General features: G+C 36.3%; 1 protein-coding gene and 1 pseudogene across 1 annotated transcript in view; both read right to left on the bottom strand.

Moving 5' to 3' along the window:
* The window catches only part of LOC129770127 (ras-related protein Rap-2a), a 500,200-nt gene that overhangs the window by 287,357 nt on the left and 191,465 nt on the right, over positions 1-21,378 (bottom strand). The window lies entirely within an intron of this gene.
* Positions 18,872-18,954, bottom strand: LOC129772235 (U4 spliceosomal RNA; annotated as a pseudogene).

The raw sequence follows: 21,378 nt of genomic DNA, 5'->3' as shown, positions 1-21,378 counted from the left end.
CGATGTAGTATACAATTTCTATCACTTTGGGGCACTTGTGATATATTTCGGAATGAAAGAACTCAGGCACATTCCACTAATATAATATTACTATATTCTTAGTTCCGTCCTCGCGTGCATTCGACACTTGTTAACTTGATTGGTTGGAAATGTAAAAAGACCTGTTGCTTGCATTCGACATGTACTTTTTATAATGCTTAAACTAAAACTCTACACAAGGTAGCTTCTATTCTAGAGGAGGAGGAGCCAGCAAGGAAATATGTGAGCGCGTTCGATTGGTTCGAACGGGTCAATACGGAGAACAAAAGGGTAGTGGTTGTTTCTGTGTGTTGTCATTTCACACTTGGTTGAAGTGGGTTAGTTCTGCATAATGTTACGCTGCAAGGGTGAGTGGTTGTTATTTAATATTATCGTATGCAGCTGTGAGCTTGTGACATAAAAATGCATTTGGCCTACAAACATGTATGACGATAATTTATGGCGTGGGAATGAATTTGTGGGAATAGGATCGTTGGAATTTTATGACAAGTGGGAAAGGATAATGGTAATAGGTTATCCCGCTACACCATCCCTCTTTGGGAGAATGATGTAACCGGGTGGAATCATTTATTATTATTATATTCATTATTATTGGGTGTTATAGCTTCTCCTCTTACATATGGTTATCTAACTATATTTACAGGTTGTGATAAATTCGTAAATTTAATTATATAGTGTATTTAATTTATAATAGTTTTAATTTGTTCTGTGATGCTTATTGTATAATATTTGTATTTAATGATTGTCGATAATTATGATGATAATAACAGTGATGATTTTAATAATAATTATAATTGGGAAATAATTGAGTAAAAATGAACTTAATCTCTGATACGTACCAAATTTCTAATACCCCCTTCCCCCTAACGGAGGAGGGAATTATAAGTAATTAATCTATTTTTATGTACAGTATGAGTGTTTTGGGTTTTCTCATCTAATAATGTCGCGTTTGGGTGATTTATTGATATGACCTTGTATGGTCCTTGATATACCTTGTCTAGTTTTCTTCTGTTTTCGTTAGTCATCATAACTAAATCATTCTCATGTATTTGTATTGGGTTTGTATCTTTCTGCTGATCTTCACGACGCTTTTGTTTGATTCTGTCAATTATTTCTTTTGCTGATTTTGTTGCCGTTTTGAGTTTGAATTGTAATTCTTTATGATATTGCTCGATATTGTATACGGGTTCAATGTGTGATTTTAGGTTGTATGGCAGTGTTGCGTTTCTGCCGAAAACTAATTCAAAAGGTGTGTATGAAAAATCTGTATGCGGAGTGGTGTTGTAACAGAATGCGTAGTAAGGCAACCAATCATCCCAGTCGCTCTGCGATGGGTTGATGAATTGTCTCACGTATTCATTAAGACAACGATGGTTTCTTTCTAAACTTCCGATTGATTGTGGGTGATAGGGGGTAGAAAATTTTTGTTGAATTTGGAGTAATTTTGAAATATTGTCAAATAATTCATTCTTGTATTCGGTTCCTTGATCAGTTTGAACAATTGACGGAGTACCGTATACGAGAATGCAATTTTCTATAAATGCTCTCGCTATTGTGGATGCTTGTTTGTCTGGGGTTGGTTTTATTATTACATATTTGGAGAGGTTACATTGGATAGTTAATGCATATCTATTTCCTGAATTAGATTTGTTAAAAGGTCCGATAGTGTCAATAGATACACAATCAAAAGGTTTTTCTGGGGTGGGTATTTTTATAAAGTTTTCCTTGGTAGTGGTTTTGTGTTTATTTTGTTTGCATTGTATACAATTTCTAACATATTCATAAATTTCTGATTTCATTTTGTTCCAGGAATAAAGTCTACTGAGCTTTTTATATAATCGATTGGCACCTATATGTCCTCCAATTGGTGCATCATGATAATTCTTCAGGATTTTCAATTTTTCTTCTTGGCTTTCTATCACACGCTTGGGTGTGTAGAGCACTATTTGCAAGTTTTTTTAGCGAGTCGTTACAAGTCTTCTTGAAGAATTGAACGCTGCATAATTGGAATATCACGCTTGATAACGCTAGAGCTATCGCGCTTATTCTTAATTTTTTGGCCATATTTTCAACTTTCTGTAATAGATTCCCTAAGGTCTCTTTCGAGTTGCTTGCAATTTTTGTATTTGTCGACATTAATTCTTTGAATCCTGTTTTATTTTTAATTGCGCATTTCATATTATTAAATTCATTCTCGCTAGCGTTTTCATTATCTTCGAGTGCGCGTCCGCATTGAAGTTTGGGTAGTTTTTCCCATTCGGTTGGTTCAACTGCCTCGTATACTTTGAGTTGATCAGGCTCATTGACATCGAGTACAGTGTTATTATTCAAATGTTCGTATTCCGTCTGATTCATATTTTGTTCTTTTCTTGTCATTGCTCTCGTTTGAACGGCTAGGACGTTTATTGTTTTCAAAGTTTCAGAATCAATTGCTATTCGTGATAATGCGTCGGCAGTTACGTTTAGTTTTCCTTGTACATATTGTACGTCAAAATTAAATTCCTCTAAATCTAGTCTCATTCGTGTTAATTTGGAAGATGGATTCTTCATTGAAAAAAGGTAAACAAGCGGTCTGTGGTCTGTTTTTACCGTGAATTTTCTTCCGTATAAGTATGGTCTAAAGAATGTTATTGCCCAATGAATGGCAGTAAGTTCCTGTTCAATTGTTGATTTATTTGCTTCACCTTTGGTGAAGGCTTTACTTGCGTAAGCGATCGGTAATTCGATTCCATCGCAATCTTGGGCCAATACTGCGCCACAGGCAGTCTTTGATGCATCGGTTATTAGTGTGAATTCTTTTTTAAAATCGGGAAATTGTAAAATTGTGGGAGAAATCAGTGCTGATTTTAAAGAATTGAATGCTTGCTGACATTCAGAGCTCCAATCGAAGACTGCATTTTTTCGAAGGAGTTTGTTTAAGGGATGCGCAATTTGGGCAAAATTTTTAATAAATCTTCTATAATAGTTGCAAAAAGCAACGAATCGACGGACTTCATCCGATGTGTTTGGTGTAGGGTAATTTAATATGACTGAAAATTTTGATTTATCTGGTTGGATGCCAGATGCGGATATATTATGACCTAGGTATGTGACATCTGGTCTAAAGAATGAGCATTTTGCGGGGTTAAGTTTCAAATTATATTTTTGGAGTTGTTTAAAAACTTTTTCCAAATTACTTAAATGATGATTTATGGAACATCCGACTACTATAATGTCGTCAATGTAAAGGAAAGCACACTCTGGTGGTAAGCCGCTGAGTGCAATTGTCATCATTCTTTGGAAGCTGTTTGGGGAAATATTTAATCCGAAAGGTAGTCTATTGAATTCGAAATGACCGTTTGAAGTAGAGAATGCTGTTAGTTTTTTGGAATTTTCGTCAAGTTCTATTTGGTGGAAACCTGACATTAGGTCTAGAGTAGTAAAGTATTTGGCTCTTCCTAAATGATCGAGTATTTCATCTATTCTTGGAAGGGGAAATTTATCTGGTGTAATTTTTTTGTTGAGCTGGCGAAAGTCTACCACTAATCGCCACTTTTTATCTTGTGTATTAGATTTTTTTGGCACTAAAAGTATAGGGGAATTATATGGAGAGGTTGATGGTTGGATGATTCTATTTTCTAACATATTTGATATTTGTTTATTTATTTCTGTTATTTGGGCCTCTGGAGTTCGATAATTTTTTATGTAGACGGGGTTTTTGTCGTTGAGTTGAATGTTTTGTTTATAAAAGTTGTTGGTAGTTAAGAAGTCATCTTTTAAAGCGAATATTTCGTTATAGTTTCTGCAGAGATTTATCAGTTTGTGTTGGGCTTCACGGGGAGTGTTAGTTAGATTTAATTCTTCAGTTAATTTTGGTATACGATTAGGGTTGTTAGTTGTGTTGTGGTTGATTGTAAAATGTGTTAACGGTTGGGTTAGTGGCTTGAAATTTTTGGGTAGAAGTATTTCAGACGTATTGGTATTAATGATTTTAACGAATTGTGTTTTAGAGTTAACTATGGAATTTGCGCAAAATACTCCAGGTTTGATTTCTTGAGAAATTATGACAGTGTCTTCTTTTATATGTGGAATTTTTATTTCTTTGATAATCTGGCATCTGGGGGGGATGACTAGATGATCGTCCCATGTGTCATGGATCGGTACTTCTAGATTAGTCTCATTGAAGAAAAAGGATAGTAACCATGTCTTCAAACACAGATTACATTCATATTTTGTTAAAAAGTCTTTTCCTAGAATGCCGTCAGCTGTAATTGGGAATTGTTTATTCACCAAATGGAATTGGTGTGGAATTTTATTATTTTCTATAAGTAGACTAGTGTTGGTACTACCTATTGTTTCAAGTTTGCCTTCGGTCACGCCGTTTATTATGCATGTATTATTTTTGTTAATTTTCTGGGTACGTTTGATCAAATTTTCCTTTAGGATTGATATATCTGCCCCTGTATCAAGAATAAGAACGCATGGTTGTTCGCACATGCTTAATTTAACTATAATAAACATTGAACAAGTAATATTTAGGTTGAAAATATTTGATGTTGATTTCGGTTTTCCTCCTGTTCTTCGTCCGACAACGCGCGGAGGTTCGCAGCCGGGTTTTCGGAGTTTTCCGCAATTCTAATGAAATGTTGCGGTCTGTTGTAATAGTTTTGGCTGCCATTGCCTCTAAAGTTTCTGTTTTGGTTAGGGAAATTCTGTTGATGATATTGGCGATTTTGGTTAAAATTTTGGTTTTGTTGAGGTTGATTATTGAATCTACCACCTCTTCCTCTATAGTTATTAAAATTTCTACTACGATTGTTCTGGTTGAAACGGTTAGGGTGCGGGTAGGGCGGTTGTCGCTGCCCGCGATTGTAAATAAGCACATTTGCTGATTTGGTTGTCAGCGATTTATATTTATTGACCTTCTCCACTGCGTCAGCTATGCTGGTGAAGGTTCCCGCACGTAATATAGTTTTTAATTCGGGGTTATCAATGCCTTCAATGAGGGCATCGATTCCTGCTTGGCAAGCGAGTTTTGCTGCTCGTTGCGGTGGTGTCTCTTCCTTGATGTGTAAATCGATGAGTTGTTCGGTCAGCTCTTCAACTTCCTTACATAATTCGTCTGCTGACTGTTTTTTTATAGACTTCAACTTCGCTAATATGCTGTCGGCGCTAGTCTTTGATATACATGTAGTTTTTAAATTTGTTAGCAGTGAAGGTATATCCACGCTATTATTAATTGCTCTTCTAGCCTTTTTGTCGAGTCTGGTCAGTAGAAATTGATATACCAACGCTTTGTTTGCGCTGGGGGAGATTTCATTTAATAGTGTGGCTGCACTGATGAACATATCGAGTCCATCAGGTGAGCCGTCGTAGATTGGCACCATTGCGGCTGCCTCTTTGTAATCGAATTTGGACATTTTCGGTTTTTGTATTCCAACAACGAACAATATCGCAAGAGCTACTTCTTTGAAAGTTTTTTGTTTAATGATAATGTTTATTTTATTTCTAATATCTTGATATATTAGATTAGCATTTTCGGCAAGCAATAACAACTCTTCAGCCTCTTTATTGTGTACGAGAGGGTCTACTATTGTTTTAATATCTTCAGCTAATTTTTCAGCTTCTGCGAGCTTGGTTCTCAATGTAGCTTTTCTTAACTTTTTAGTTTGCTCGGATCGCAGTGATTTTGCAATTACTTGTAATTTCTGTATTTTGTTTTCTATTAAACTTGCCATTAAATTAAAGGCGAAAAAATTTTTTTTTTTTTTATTTCTGTTTTTGTTGATGTCTACAACAAGTAGTCTTACAGCTTAGCACATATTTAACATGAACATTTTGTGTTTTTTTTTTTTTCATTAACAATTTTTACTTCAAAAATTTTTTTTTTTCATATTTTACATCTTATAATTGACTTACCATCTCTGTCGGCGGTATCCTACTACAGTATCAGTAAGGCTGAGCTTTGTGAAAGGTGTCACATAGATGGTTGCTCCATGGATGTCTTCAATTTTGATATTGAAACCTCTTTTCGGCTGCTTCGGGTGTTGCTTCCTATATTGCCGCCATCCGATTTTTTCCACTAATGCGATGTGTTCCGCTTGGGCCTCCGCCTGGGCCAAGATGTCCTTGATGTTCTCGTTCCACATGTTTAGTTTTTCCAATGGTCACTAGTTCGTGTAATGAGTTTCTATTGGTTCGTTCACATGGGTGGTTAGCACAGTTCCGTTTATTAGTTCACTTTGGTCTAGTTGGCACGTCTTCGTTGATTAGTTCACTTTGTTCAAATTTTGAAAAAAAAAAAAATAGTTCACTTCTGCCCTTTATACCTGGTTGAGCTGTGCCGCTCTCACTGCTCGGGAGGCTACTCTCTCCGAGTGATTCTTATAAAACGTGTGCATTAACCGCACAACACCGTAACCTAACGCGGCACCAGCAAGGATGCATAAAGCAATCGTTTGCGGTGAACTCGACACTGGGGCGCTCGACACTATCTCGTCTGCCGAGAAAAAGCCCATTTTTGAACGTTCACTGTTTCGTCAAAACAAAAAAATTGTTTGGTTTTACTCATAGCCGAAGATTCAGGCTAAAGTCTCGGTCGCCATGTGGAGGTTCAACCCGATGTAGTATACAATTTCTATCACTTTGGGGCACTTGTGATATATTTCGGAATGAAAGAACTCAGGCACATTCCACTAATATAATATTACTATATTCTTAGTTCCGTCCTCGCGTGCATTCGACACTTGTTAACTTGATTGGTTGGAAATGTAAAAAGACCTGTTGCTTGCATTCGACATGTACTTTTTATAATGCTTAAACTAAAACTCTACACAAGGTAGCTTCTATTCTAGAGGAGGAGGAGCCAGCAAGGAAATATGTGAGCGCGTTCGATTGGTTCGAACGGGTCAATACGGAGAACAAAAGGGTAGTGGTTGTTTCTGTGTGTTGTCATTTCACACTTGGTTGAAGTGGGTTAGTTCTGCATAATGTTACGCTGCAAGGGTGAGTGGTTGTTATTTAATATTATCGTATGCAGCTGTGAGCTTGTGACATAAAAATGCATTTGGCCTACAAACATGTATGACGATAATTTATGGCGTGGGAATGAATTTGTGGGAATAGGATCGTTGGAATTTTATGACAAGTGGGAAAGGATAATGGTAATAGGTTATCCCGCTACAAACCCTACAAACATTCAAACATACATAGAAACGTCAAGCTGAATGAAATCATTTAAAAAGTAATTAGTTGTCTGGGGACTGCAGCCATCTTGGAACTGAATTTTTTATTATCTGCTATGTTCTACTAGTCGAGAACTTTCTTTTGATACCCATATTTATACGTTTTTGAAAAAAAATATATATGGCGCCGTTTTGTGGTGGCGGCCATTTTGGATTTGTATTTTTCATGAATAACTGTGTTCTACTAGTCAATCCCTTTCATTTGACATACAAATTGATGGGGTCTGAGAAAATGTGTAATCCGCCATTTTGTAGCGGCCGTTATCTTGGATTTAAATTTTTCAAAAAAATAACTGTACTCTACTGGTCAACCCCTTTTATTCGATACCCATATTGACGGGATTTTGAGAAAATATGTCCATATTCCGCCATTTTGTAGCGGCCGCCATCTTGGATTTTCAAGATCATGGAATACGCAGTTTTATAATGACACCAGAGGTAAAGATGTGTTCCAAATTTCAGATCAATCGGTCAACGAGAAGAGGGCTGAATTTCTATTAATGTGGCACAGCGCTACAGACAAAGTTATAAAGTTACAAAGTCACAAAGTCACAAACATACAAATGGGTCAACCTAGATAAAACCGTCTAATAAATAAGGGCAAATCATAATTATATTACGTTTACCGAGAGAAAATTTGTTTTTCTTTATGACTCGATTATCCGGAGTGAAAAAAAAAATCAATACTCCGGATAATCGAGTCCGACCTGTATTTCCTAGAAAGTTCAGCCGAATTTTTCACCACCCTAGTTCTGAATGAAAGACCCTTAAGTTGAATAAATATACAAGATCTGAGCAAATTAGAGCAAACTTTTTTTTTGTAGATCCCAAGATGTCTAACGGACACCAAGGATGTTTCGGAGTTTTGGGGGTATGTAATTTATTATTGTATTTTTGTTTTTATGTAGGGCCAATAGAACCCGAGCTTTCAATATATTTTTTGGAATTATATACCAAACTTTCCACCTAACATTTGAGGCACAATTTACATTTTTTTTGCGAATGTCATAAAAAATTGAAAATCGATCAGACATTTCAATAGCAACAAATTTAAAAACAACAAATATGTTACTTTCGAGACCAGCATTAAAATGGATAAAAAATGAATTTCGAAAACAAACAAAAAATCCTGAATTTATGTTATGTAAATGAATCGCAGCTTCCCAAAAATAACATTAAGGTCTCTCGAGATCTCGGAAATCATTTTTTTTTAAATTTTCGCCTATAAGTAGACATTCGGAATTCAGTTCAGTCACTTAAATCCATTTCATTTGTGGGTAGGTAAGAGATCGAAAATAGGTTTACCGATCCAACAGTAAAGGATTTTATAAAATGGCCTTATTCGGCAAAGCCCTTCAAAAGAAAAAAAAAATTAAATTTGACCAGATAAACAATTGAATTGAATTTAAATTCAACATTTTTTGAATTGAAAAAAATCGAAATTTTGAATTGAGGAAAAATTGGAAAAAATCGTTTTCTAGAATCGAGACAAGAATTATCATTCTAGGTCTCATGATTCTTAAAATACTTCATTTTTATTCGCGCCTTTTGAAGCATCGCCACATTAGGTTTTATAATAAGTGAAACGTATAGAGATTGGTTTAGATGCACCAAATATGATTTCGATGTTGGAGATAAAGAATCAAAAACCTCAGTTGTTAGAGATGTAAAATACCATCAGCAAAATGTTTTGTACGATTTGTTGAGATAAAGTATTGTTTTTCGCAATAAACAGGCAAAAACTTATTCGAAGTCCCACATGTGATGAAAAAGTGGACTATGAGTAAAATCTTTTTAGGATAATATTCCGATTAATCCACATTCATCTACAAAACACAACAATATTATTTCCTAAGGTTCAATTCCAAAAGTTCTCAAACTCAAACACCGTTCCCGACCGCCCAATCCCAGTGGAAACATTTCCACAATTGGCATCTGTTGGCCATCGTATTTCCACGCAAATGCCAAGCAAGCAAACTATGATAACACAAAGATGCGAGACAGATTGATCCAATAGTTCTCTAAGAAAGCGCTGCTGCTGCATCGTACGGAACAACAAATGACAGACGGCTCTCATTCTCGTCTGGAACAGAGCAACTGGGATGAGTTCGTCTGCTGGTTGCTGCATGCATTGCACAAGCATGCAATGAAGTCCTGGCAAAAGAAAAAGAATAACGACACAGATGACTTGTAGCGAAGTTTCACGTTATTAGCCAACCCGGTACCGCACACAACACCCCGCTCTTTGGCAGGGGGAGACAGTGATTGATTTGGCTTTTGGAGTGCAGCAGTCGCGCAGCTGTCGGCTGCGAGATTTGCGAAAATTTGCACACTCCCTCGTTGTTGGGGTGTGATGTCTGTATTCTGCGACGAGAGCTGTATAAAAGCCAAGATTGTTGCCTACTAATCCCGGAGGTGAAAGTGAAGGTAATCCCATGCGCTTCCGTAGTGTGTGCACGAGACCGAGGCGTTCTTGAGCGGTGGGACGGTCTCAATCGATTCAAAATTACTGCGATCGATCGACAAACAGACGAGGATAGCAAGCGGCCATGTGCAGTTTTGTACCACTTGACGCCCAAGCCAAATTTCGCACCTCGTCGTCGAGGGTCAGCGAAACTTTTGGGGGCGCAGCAAACTAGGCCAGGGTGCTTGAATTGCATGCTACTCGTCATCGCGCGACCGCTTGAACCCACCACTTCGGAAAGCCAAACCGAACCGGTCCAGAGAGTAGAAACAAAGGTATGCGCTGAATTTGGGCTGCATGCAATGATGGCGGTTGCACCAACCGCCCCCGCCGGCGCAAATGTTTGGGCGTTTCGGGCGGTCTGCAGAAAGGTTGCAATGAGAACATGCACGGTTCACGCCATTGCACTCTGTCAACAGCGTGGTGGACACAACATATCCTTTGCTTATCGTCGGTTGATGCAGTTGAGATTCATGTTGGCGTATGGACTGCCGATAGATTGCAGTTGACTGGATTTTTTACACTCGACAAAAACATTAGAGGAACAGAGTGCGAAGTCGGAATTGTTGAATGATTTTTGACATGCTGTAACTTCGTGAAAAATCAACGCATACAGATGGGATGTACATCATTTTAAAGCTCCAATTTTCAGGTATTAGGATATTGGTGTGTAGGTGTAATGGGCAACAATATCGGGAAGAGAGAAAAAATCTTTTTTTTCTGTTTTTTTCTGAAACATTTTGTGGGCTAAAACAATTTGTTGCTAACCAACTCAAAAGCAAATCCGATTAAACTTATCAAAAAGCTTTAAATTGATTCCTTGAACGTTCCTGTAGTACCTTTCCATACAGAGATATAACATAGTCTTCGATAACTAGGAATAAATTCATTCTGAGAAACGATACTATCAGAGTTGTGGTGTCTGAGAACAGTTATATGTCACAAATCATTCCACACTATCGAAAAGAACATGGTCGTATTGATAATAATGTTTCATGACAGACAGATCGTTGAGATGATCCAGCTAGGCCGTAATTAAATGATTATGTTGGATATTGCCTCGTTTCATAAAATTGAGCATTGCATAACACAAACTACTTCGTCGTTGGTTTTAACGAGACCCTAAACAAGACTACAAGAATGCAGTGGATCGATCGGAATATCGGATTTTGGAATGAAGGAAAGAGGGAGCCAACTAGTTATATGACGCCGATGTTCTTGGGACGATCTCGAGTATTAGATTTACTTGCAGCTTCAAAGAAGGCATGAGGAATTTCTCTGAACAGAAGGTTGGAAATCATCGACGTTCCTCAAAGAGCCGTGGAGATTACTCCTCACATGAGGAAATTTGTTTAGGGTGTTCAAACAGATAAATCCATCTCTTAAAGCTCTAATGATCTCTTAATCCCTAAAATCCCTAAAAAATTGGATGTTACTTGATACCTTTAGAAATCTTCGATTTTGTAGAATATTTCTAGTGCATTTTCAGATCATGCAATTTGCGGATCATGCCGTTCGAGATGACCATTTTCATTGACACCCTAATATATACATTGAGCTAGTACAGGCTAGCATATATAGATTAGAGTGCCAATGGATGTATGGGAAAAAATCGACCCTAAAATTTCAAAAAGTTACCCCATACAAAATGTTCACCACCTCGAAAAAACACCCTATGCCACATATTAGCTCAACCGAACTTAAGGGAGACTGGCGCTTAAAAAATGCATGAAACGTCAAGATCTAGTGTCATCTCGAAAAAAAATTTTTTTGTCAAAAATCGACACTGAGACTTTTTTTTTGGAGTACGAGACGAAACGTATGGTTTTCAGTGCCAATAAAAAAAGTTATCTCGATAATTCATTCGGAACTTGCTGCGAAATGTTGATTTGGACGATAATTTACCCTTTTCAAAATATTAGCTCATTCGAACTTCATTTATTAGAGTCACAGACGTAAAAAATTGAGTTTTTTGAAAGACGAAAGATCACCGAAAATCGGGGTTTTCGAAGAAATTTGTTGATGCCAAATGTCTTAAAATTGCATCACTCGTCGAGATTTACAGTTACCCAAAAAAAAAATTTGTCAAAAAAAAGCATATAAATCTTAGACGTTTCATCTTTCGAATGAAGTGATTATCATACCACTTCGTTTAGCCGGAAAATAATTATTAATATTCAAAGGGGGAATCGATTCCTCCTCGGAAATACCCAGCGCAAATAGTACCCACTCCCCAAGCCCCGACAATTGGAATCATCGTTGATCCGGAACAGGATTATTAACGCTTGAGAAGGAATGGATTCCTTCTAGGAATTACACAGCGAAAATAAGACCCCCTTCCCAATAACGACTATCGATTGCAGCATTCGTAAACAAATAATTTTATAACGCTGCTTTTATAAATGTGATTTCTTCGATATGTAATATAATATCCACTTTGATCATATCCACTACACCGTATCATACCATATCAAATCCATAGTCAATCCGAGTACAATAGTACTCGTTGCTTGCATCTAATTTTCTTTGCCAATTTCCACTAGCTCCATGGTTTTGAAATCTGTGTTAGAGAAACATTTCGATTTGCAGAAACGCAAACGAGTACAAAAGTACCCGCCGCTCACATCTATTTTGCAATGTCGATTTCTCCAGGCTCCATGGTTTCGAAGTCTGTGTTAGGGAAACATTACAATCTCCAGATACGCAAGCGAGTACAAAAGTGCACACTGCTTACATCTATTTTGCAATGCCGATTTCCCCTTGGTTCCATGGTTTTGAAGTCTGTGTTAGGGAAACACCCATCCATTCCAGCGATCGTACCTCAATCGTAGCGCAATTATAACTGAGTGAATTTCCGAGCGGCACTCGCTTATATACCGATTGGTGTGATTTCAATAGCCTATTCTGAAAGTAATTTTAGGGCCATTGAAACAAATTTTTGGATCAAAAAGCAACAAGCATATAACGCGTAGACATTTTATCTTTCGAATAAATTGTTTATCATACTATTTAGTTCAGTTGTTTAGGAGCTATTAACGTTAAAAATCTTGTTCTCCGGCGTAAAGCTTTCGTTTTCGAAAGTTTGATCTCACGCCCCAGTATAGAAATGACAGACGTAGTCCTACGTTAAAATCGAGATAATTATTTTTATTGGCACTTAAAACCATACGTTTCGTCTCGTACTACGAAAAAAAGGTCCCAGAGTGTCGATTTTTGACAAAAAAAATTTTTTTTGAGATGACACAAGATCTCGAACGTTTCATGCAATTTTGAGACACTTGGCATCAAACATTTTTTTTCGAAAATCCCGATTTCCTTTACTCCCTCCTTGGATGATTTATCGATTTTCAAAAAACTCAAACTTTGACCACTTTGCGCCACTCTCTCTTAAGTCCGATTGAGCTGAAATTCGGCATAGGGTTGTTTTTTCGAGGTGGTGAACATTTTGTATAGAGCAACTTTTTAAAATTTTAGGGTCGATTTTTTCCCATACATTCATTGGCACCCTAATATACATATACGGAGGTCCCTTAAAGATGCCTGACTTCGGGTACAACCTAGCCATAACGTGAACAAGTTAAATATTTTTGTACCCATAACATCCAGTTAAATCAACGAGGTGTATTTGTGTTGTTAGGATTTTAATTTCACTTCAGAACTGTTTGTGTTTTGATTGTGCAACACGAATAATATGTTAAAAGTTTGTATCGAGATAAAAAATTTTTTTTTTAAAATCGCTACGTTTTGTATTAACCCACATGCCTTCAAATGTAATTCAACGTAACTACTAAACATATATTTTTACCATGATGATGCATTTGGGAAAATTGTTGGAAATTTTAAGCAAATTCATGAAATTTCATGAACATGACGGTATAAGACGACAAAAATATTAAAATGGCCTATTTACTATAAAAAAGACAATGAGTTGGAAATATTTCATTGAATATCTCGAGAATTGCTGCATTTAGAAGAAGATTGTTGGCGAGCTTTTTTGTTTCAAATTGTTAACATTTAAAAATTTGAAGTTTCGAAAATTCATAAAAATTCGATGTTCTACAAAGTTCTTCAAAAATAGCTTTACCATCTTGGACTATTTTTTTAAATTCTCTACATGACTTCCATTTTAAATGAAAGAAAAAATACATATTTTAGATACTGCAATTTAAGGGCTTTTTTTTGTAAATAAAAAAAAGAGCACAAATTCTTTAAGTTTCATTTTTTTAGTATTAATAATATTTCTCAATACACCGTGGTAAGATGCACTTTCAGTATGTTTTTCAAATTTTTATCTCGAAGCTATTAAGAAAGGCGTGCAAAAAATTGAAAAGGCCAGTGCTTTTTAAATCCCCATATTTAGTTTCACTGACATCTGATATGGTGCTGCCAACTCTTAAGGCGAGTTGGCATGTAATTGATCCATGTGCTGCTGAATGTTGGCAGGCTAGAGCGATACAGGAATATTTTTTTTCCTTTTGTATTATAGTAACTTTCAACACTTTGGCTGGTTCATCACTCTGCTTCCATTTTGGAAGAATGTCGGGTGTGAAAATTGAACTCGCGACCTTTAGCGTGAGAGGTACGGACGTTACCACTACGCCAGATCGCCTCCCGATACAGGAATCAAAATCACAAATGGCGATCTTTTATACTCTTTCTCGGTGCAATAATCTGCAATAAGGGCGGTGCTTTTGACGCTATATTTTCCTTCTTTTTCCGAATTTAACCCTTTATAAGGCCGTGGGAACTAGACCGATGCCTACTTCATAATCTTTACGTGAGGAATAACACATGTTTACCATTGATTAAAAATTAACTAACAGCTGAAAAAATTGGCGGCAATATATGTGCTTTTTCAACAAATTTAAACAAAATTTTCTGCCGGCGAGGTTTTTGTTACATAAAAATGACTCCCAAATTAATATCGTACATTTTTAGTTGGACTGCTAAGTATTAAGTACTGGAGTATTGCCAGATACCATTAGGAGTTTTTAGTTAAGTAAAGTATTGAAATAATATTCCAAGTACAGCGAAAAAAAATTGTTTTGTGGGTGGCAAAATAGTTGCCACGGTCTTGCAAAGGGCAAAGGTAGAATTTGCATCTAGAGCCCGATTATTATTATTCAGACTTAAACTGTTTTCGACAAAATTGTTACATATGATAGAGCGCCCATTTTCATTTTGGAAATAATAGGGAGACGAAAATTTTCGAAGAAATCAAAAATCGATTTTTTTAATCGTTATAGATAGAAGTAAACATAGTGTTGTAACCCTAGGTATTTTAAACAACTTTGTAGAAAAAATATTTTTTTTTCAATTTTTAAGCTTATCATAGCAAAAATTTTACTATGCAGAACTTTTCAATATTTTTAACTCTACTCAAATTCATTGATGCTATTTTCCAAAAACTCATGATTTCAAATTCAATTTAACAAAAAAATACAAAAAACACATATTTTTGAAACATTCATCTAATGTGCCTTTCAAAATGTCTCCACCGAACTTTTTTTTATGTTTGTCCCAGAAAAAACGACAAACAAATTAAAAGAACGTACTTTTGGGGGAAACAATATCAATAACTTTATATTTTCTGAATTGCAAACATTGTTCTTTTTTTTATCTCATTTATTTATTTTAGGCTCATTAGCATTTAAGCTGTTACAGAGCCGAATTTCAATCGTGTACATGTCACATGTTTATCATATCTATAATTTTTTTTTTACAAAAATGCTTAAAAGAACTTGGGCTACAACGATGTCGAACTATGTTTACCTCTATCTATGAAGATAAAAAAGTTATTTGATTTATTACATCGAAAGTTTTGGCCGCTCTATTTTTTGACAACATGAAAATGAACACTTTATCATATGTAACAAATTTGTCGGAGACAGTTTTTGTCTAGAGAATAACTGTCGAGTTCTAGAAGCAATTTTCTCCCGAAATTCGTTCTCCGAACCAATGTGCAATGGTAATGGTATATAAAAATTGTTTCTCACTACTACACCAGTGGCTCAAATGTGCAGAACAAATGTATGATGAAATGAAAGTGCTTCCCATTCTTGTCAATTCCTGCCAATTACAGACTAGGGCTTGTCAAACAAATCTTAGAGAAATTTTGAATTGATTGGTATGTTATTAGGGAGTAAATGATTACATAAATACTATAAATGTTTTCTGATTTGATTCCCTAATAAAGGACTCTTCGCTTCGCGTCGAAATTTATTAAAAAACGAAAAAACGGACTGATTCAAAATCAATAAAAACAGCTTCATCACTTCAAAGAATGAATATCTTCCAGCGACTGCTGCTCGATTACGGGTTCCTAGATATCAGATACAATATTCGAAAATCTCTGATTACCGATTTCACTCTCGGATTTTATATTTCGAATTCAATATACGGTTTCCAGATCAGATTTTCATATTCGTTTTTTACGCTCCATATGCAATATAAATCCAAAATAAAATTTAGCACACTTTTCGATATCTTCGTACATTACATTACATTACATTCTTGGAAGACGATTTTTTTGCATATTTGGAAAGTTTATGCCCTCACTGCCCATGACTGCATAGGAGACGTAATCGACAACACCATTAGTGTTAGGAAAACGCATTTTTGTTGTTTTTTGGCATACAAGCATAACCATGCAAATTTCCGATGAAATGATCTGTCCAGTTGAAGAATATTATCGGCAAAAATAGGGCCATGTGATTTTGTAGATTATGAGATATTTTTTACCATTTGGAAAACGCTTGCGTCCAGTTATGCGGACAATCAATCGTTTCAATGAACATTTGTTCGCATAGCTAGACGTAATCACCAGGTTGCTCTATTTGTAGCGTTAGTATTTACAATTCCGATCATAGTCAAAACGTCTCTGTCGGTAGTTTCAGTTGTTATCGGATGAAATCAAAAAGGTTTGGGAGAAATTTAGTGAAATGTCTGGACAAGGTGCTCTTGATTTGTTGCGAGTCTATGATAGTACTTTTTTCCTGAAGAATACTCTGGGATATGATAAGAACAGCAGGTTCGTGTTTTTTCAATTAATTGAATTTGTAAAGGCAATCTGCAATGTTGGAAATTTTAGCAACATGATTTACCGATATCACGATCAATCGCATAAAGATGGTGGAGTGACTTCCTCCAACGGTATGAGTAAATGCTGAATATGTGGAATAATTCAATGTTGAATCCGAGGAGTTATAATGCTACACAAAAAACTAGCGTTGGTAGAAAACATTTCTTCTTTGGCAGAAATGATGCCATTCAGTGTGCTGGAGAGTCAAATGCGCAAATAATGAGCTGTGTTAAAAGCTTAAAAATGGTTTGTATGTATGCGAGCAGACATCTCTTTCTGTTTTCTTTTCTCATTTCATTTGGGATTGTGCCAAAAAAAATCCATACGACGTCAATGGGGATCGAACTAAGGCCAGCTGAAATGCAAAGCTATTTTACACGATCACGCTATCCACATGACTAATGATACTTCAGCAGTTGTTCAGCAAATAAGTGATAGTATTGCACCTGATTATAAAATGAAGTTGTGTTTTCTAAGAGTAAAAAAGGAGCGCTTGAAGAAGGACAGTATCTATCTTGGTTTGGGCCGTGTATGTGGCAAAGTATGTGGAAAGCTTATTTGTCTTTTGTTTCGCTCGCTCGTATTAATCTTATATTGCTGTACCATGTATATTATACAAATGCTTACCAGTATTTGTGAGTCATGACATTTTCTGTTGTGTTATGTCTCATTTAATGTCATAAATCGAGATGACAAAACATGAGCTAAAAATCAATTTTGGGTGTAAGAACCAATATTATTTTAATTTTACTAATGATCTGATTGTTTAATTATCTACTTGAAGATTCAAATGCAGAAATTTAGGTAATTATAACATTAAAAAACACAATTGCTTCTCTTTGTTGATGGTGTATAGAAAATAGTAATTATATGAGCAGCGTTTCAATGGTTTCTTATATTCATCTATTAAGAAACACTAAGTAATAAGACACTATCGTGACATACATGTTTGGACTCTACAATGAATGTGAATGTAGATTTAGCTTATAGCACATAATGCTGACAATTGTTGATTTTCGAACGATGTATGAAAGTTGTATGGAACTACGTCTGTTATGCGGACAAACAGTAATTTTTCGGAAACGTTTTTTCAAAATTACTCAAATGTTTTCGAACAAAAAATGTTTGTTTGCATGTTGAGCAAACGTATTACATTGTGTAGAATGCGAAACAGCGAAAAAGTCGATTTTGTTCATCTTGTCGTTTACGTCTCCTATACAAACATGGGCAGCTCAGAAACATTGTCCTAAAAGGATATATTTGATTTCGTTGAAAATTGCAACCAAAAGTATGAGATCACCTGAAGGGATATCGAATTGCTCTACGAATTTTTAAACGCATTTTCCTCGAAACCATGTTTTTCAACTTGTGATATCGATATCTAAGGATCTACTCGACCGATTTGGCTGTAATAATTTATCAGCATGTAAAAATAAATTATCTCAAGTGTTACATAGCCGTTTTTTGATATCTCATTTTTTCGATTTTTTATGAGCTTCTATACAGTGATTTTTCATGAAAAGTAACTCATTTTTAACAAAAATGGCTGCCGTTTTGGCAGCCATTTTCGAATTTTCAATACCCCAACGTAACGCTTTAGGTATTGTTCCAAAGATTTAAAATATTCATTGGAATTCGTTCTGCGACACCCCGTTGCTTCGGAACCGATACCACCAGCAAGCTACCGATTTTCACACAGCATCTACGCATCCTGCTGTCAATGGAAAACAACTTCTTCAAATATACCTGAAACAATAAACAAAATACTTCACTTTATTCTTAAAATCCGAAAAAAAAAATCACGTAAATTCTAGACAGGGGTCCCCTCTTCAATGAACTAAAATGAACCGGGTGCATTATTTATTCAAGTGAGAGGTGAGTCTGTGTGTCATGGCATTATAAGAGCAAAATAGGAAACATCTTACAAAAAAACATGCATCAAAGATAAAAAAAAGTTTTTTACGCTCTCCTTTTTACTTTCAACGAAAAAAAGCTCTCTTGTGGTGTGATCTTCGGTGGTTGTGTGGCACAGCCTTACAACTCAACCGGCCTTGGTTCGATTCCTGTTTGTTTTTTTTCTTTTCATATAGCAATAATCGCACCTTGGATGTACCTCATTGGTTACGATATCGCCACTGCGCAAAGCTATCCCTGTTTGGTATCGTATGGGATTTTTGTTTTAGATACCATTCCAAGATGACATCCAGTCTGAGAGAATGAGAGGTCTGCTACATATATACAAACATTTAAACATTCTTTGAAAAATGTACTTTCATTTGTGCAATTAACGCTCCAACACAAGAAAACTCATCTTTACTGCCAAGAATGATATCTTTTTGTGCCACCGCTAGTTTGGGTGTAGATTTTCAAATTCATAGGTTCAGAGAAATTTTAGAGCATATGTCCCGGAACGTATTGTCCATTACTTTTTGATATTTTTCTTGCATTCCACATAAAAATCAATAGTCGCCGGTACCGAAATCCGATCGAGTTGATCCCCTGAGATAAAGAAAACAGATTCTCCTCCATCCCCCTGGGTGACATTAAATAACTCAAGCTCGGTAAGTCCATCCGGATGAGTGCAAAAATAGAGTAAATCCCGGATAAAACAACTGCAGCCCGTCCACAGCTCCGACACGAAAGCTTTACATTACGTATGTAGATTGGCCGAAATACATGGCACTTTCACCGGATATTCATCTCATCACAGCTTGGGGAAACCCCTCTCGGGCAGGGCAAAAGTCAAGAGCGCCGTCGGAGCTCCCGGTCAGCCAATGGAAGGGGGAGGTCCCGTGTGTGTGATTTATGCCAGGATATGTGGATACGCTGTACACGACGGGCTGATATTGAAATTTATGGCAAAGCCGAGTGAATTATTCGACGAAAAGGTCGATTAGTTTGATCCGTTTTCTGATGAGAGCAGATTTACGAGAAAAAAAGGATCCCGGTGGGATTTTTGGCACGTCTCTCCGGTCAATCAATTGATCCGAACGAAGAAGGATTCGGAGAAACAATTCGAACCTTGGATTACATCATGTTGAGTTATTTGTTTTTCAGTAATTTTCAGCGGGGGGTAAAATGAACTTTTCATTGTTTGTTTGTATATTTCAAATTAAAAATTTGTCCAGAGATAATTTGAGCTGATAAAAGGATGATAGCTCGACAACTCACACCCATATTGTCCACCTGCAAACGCGCCGCCTGGACAAAATGGACCGGGCAGAATTAAACTTTAATAGCATCAAGTGTTTAGTTTAATTTAATTATTTTGCACAAATAGGGACTTTTCTCGTTTCGGCAAATGAGAAGCCGCACCGGCTTCGTTGCGCTCGCTTCTATGCCACATCATGCGCTGTGTCTCATGCATGTATATGTGCTTTTTGCGCTCACCGGAAAATGGGAAAATTTAATCTGATGTATATTTGTTTTTTTTCTGTTTGGATTTTATCAGCGCTAATACTATTAGGCCATGCTCGAAAATTGTGTAGGTCAGCGAAGCGATGGTGGTTCCATTTGGAGCACGAATATCACTTCCAATTTCCGCTCTCCGGTTTCGCATCGGATAGGATTATGCTGCTAGCGTTGCTAGTTCCATACCCAAATGATGGCTCGCGAGGAGCCAAATTGGTGGCTTCCGCTCGGTTCGTCATATTGGTTTTCGAACAGCGCATCGAATCGCACCGATTCATAAAACGATTGCACTGAGGTTGCAATAATGCTCACAATCTCATTCATTCTAATACCCCGTAAGTCTAATATTTACGGTATGTACACCAATTGATTAAAATCTTGTATTCCAAATAGGTTAGCACTATTAGGCGGTATTTTGTGTTCCATGTGACGGATTCCGTGTCGAACCAGCGGAGCTGCGCTCTTCTTCCTATAAAAAAATCATAGAGGAGAGTGTCCAAAATACGACCGCTATGTTGATGTTGGACAATGAAATTATTTCGTTCAATTTGTTTATTTATTACTTAAAACTGTTTATTATATAAAAATTAGAGCAAAAATTCGTTTTTTTTTCATAGTGACCCTACCTCAACTTAGAAAAAAGCACTATATCAGTTATTTTAAGAAATAGAAAAACACTTTGTGCTACAATGTTGCTAGAAATAACTGGGGTTACAACATCATCGAACTATGTTTTCTTCTATCTATAAATAAAAGAAAGACAGATTTTTTTCATTTCATCGAAAATTTTGGTCACCCTATTTTTGACAACATGAAAATGAGCGCTCTATCATATGTAACCACTTTGTCGAAGACAACTTTTGTCTAGAGAATAACTGTCAAGCTCTGGTTGCTGATTTCCACTTGAATGCCATTCCTGGACCATTGGGCAATGTCGCCAAAGTTATACAAAGTTATACAAATATAAATACGAGAAATCGACTTTATTTTTTTCTCACAAGTTCAATATACAACAAATTATGTTCACTGCTTGGTTTTGTTCAACAAAACTCTCACTTCTCACTTCACTTCACTCACTTCTTATCATTTTTTCTTCTTTCGATTTGTACGATTCGAATGGTATTGTTGCGAAACTATTAAGTAAATCACAAATGGCATCT

This window comes from Toxorhynchites rutilus, chromosome 2 (assembly GCF_029784135.1).
Source record: "Toxorhynchites rutilus septentrionalis strain SRP chromosome 2, ASM2978413v1, whole genome shotgun sequence".
In the NCBI taxonomy this organism is placed as follows: domain Eukaryota; kingdom Metazoa; phylum Arthropoda; class Insecta; order Diptera; family Culicidae; genus Toxorhynchites; species Toxorhynchites rutilus.
This window is presented reverse-complemented; position numbering and strand designations above follow the sequence as displayed.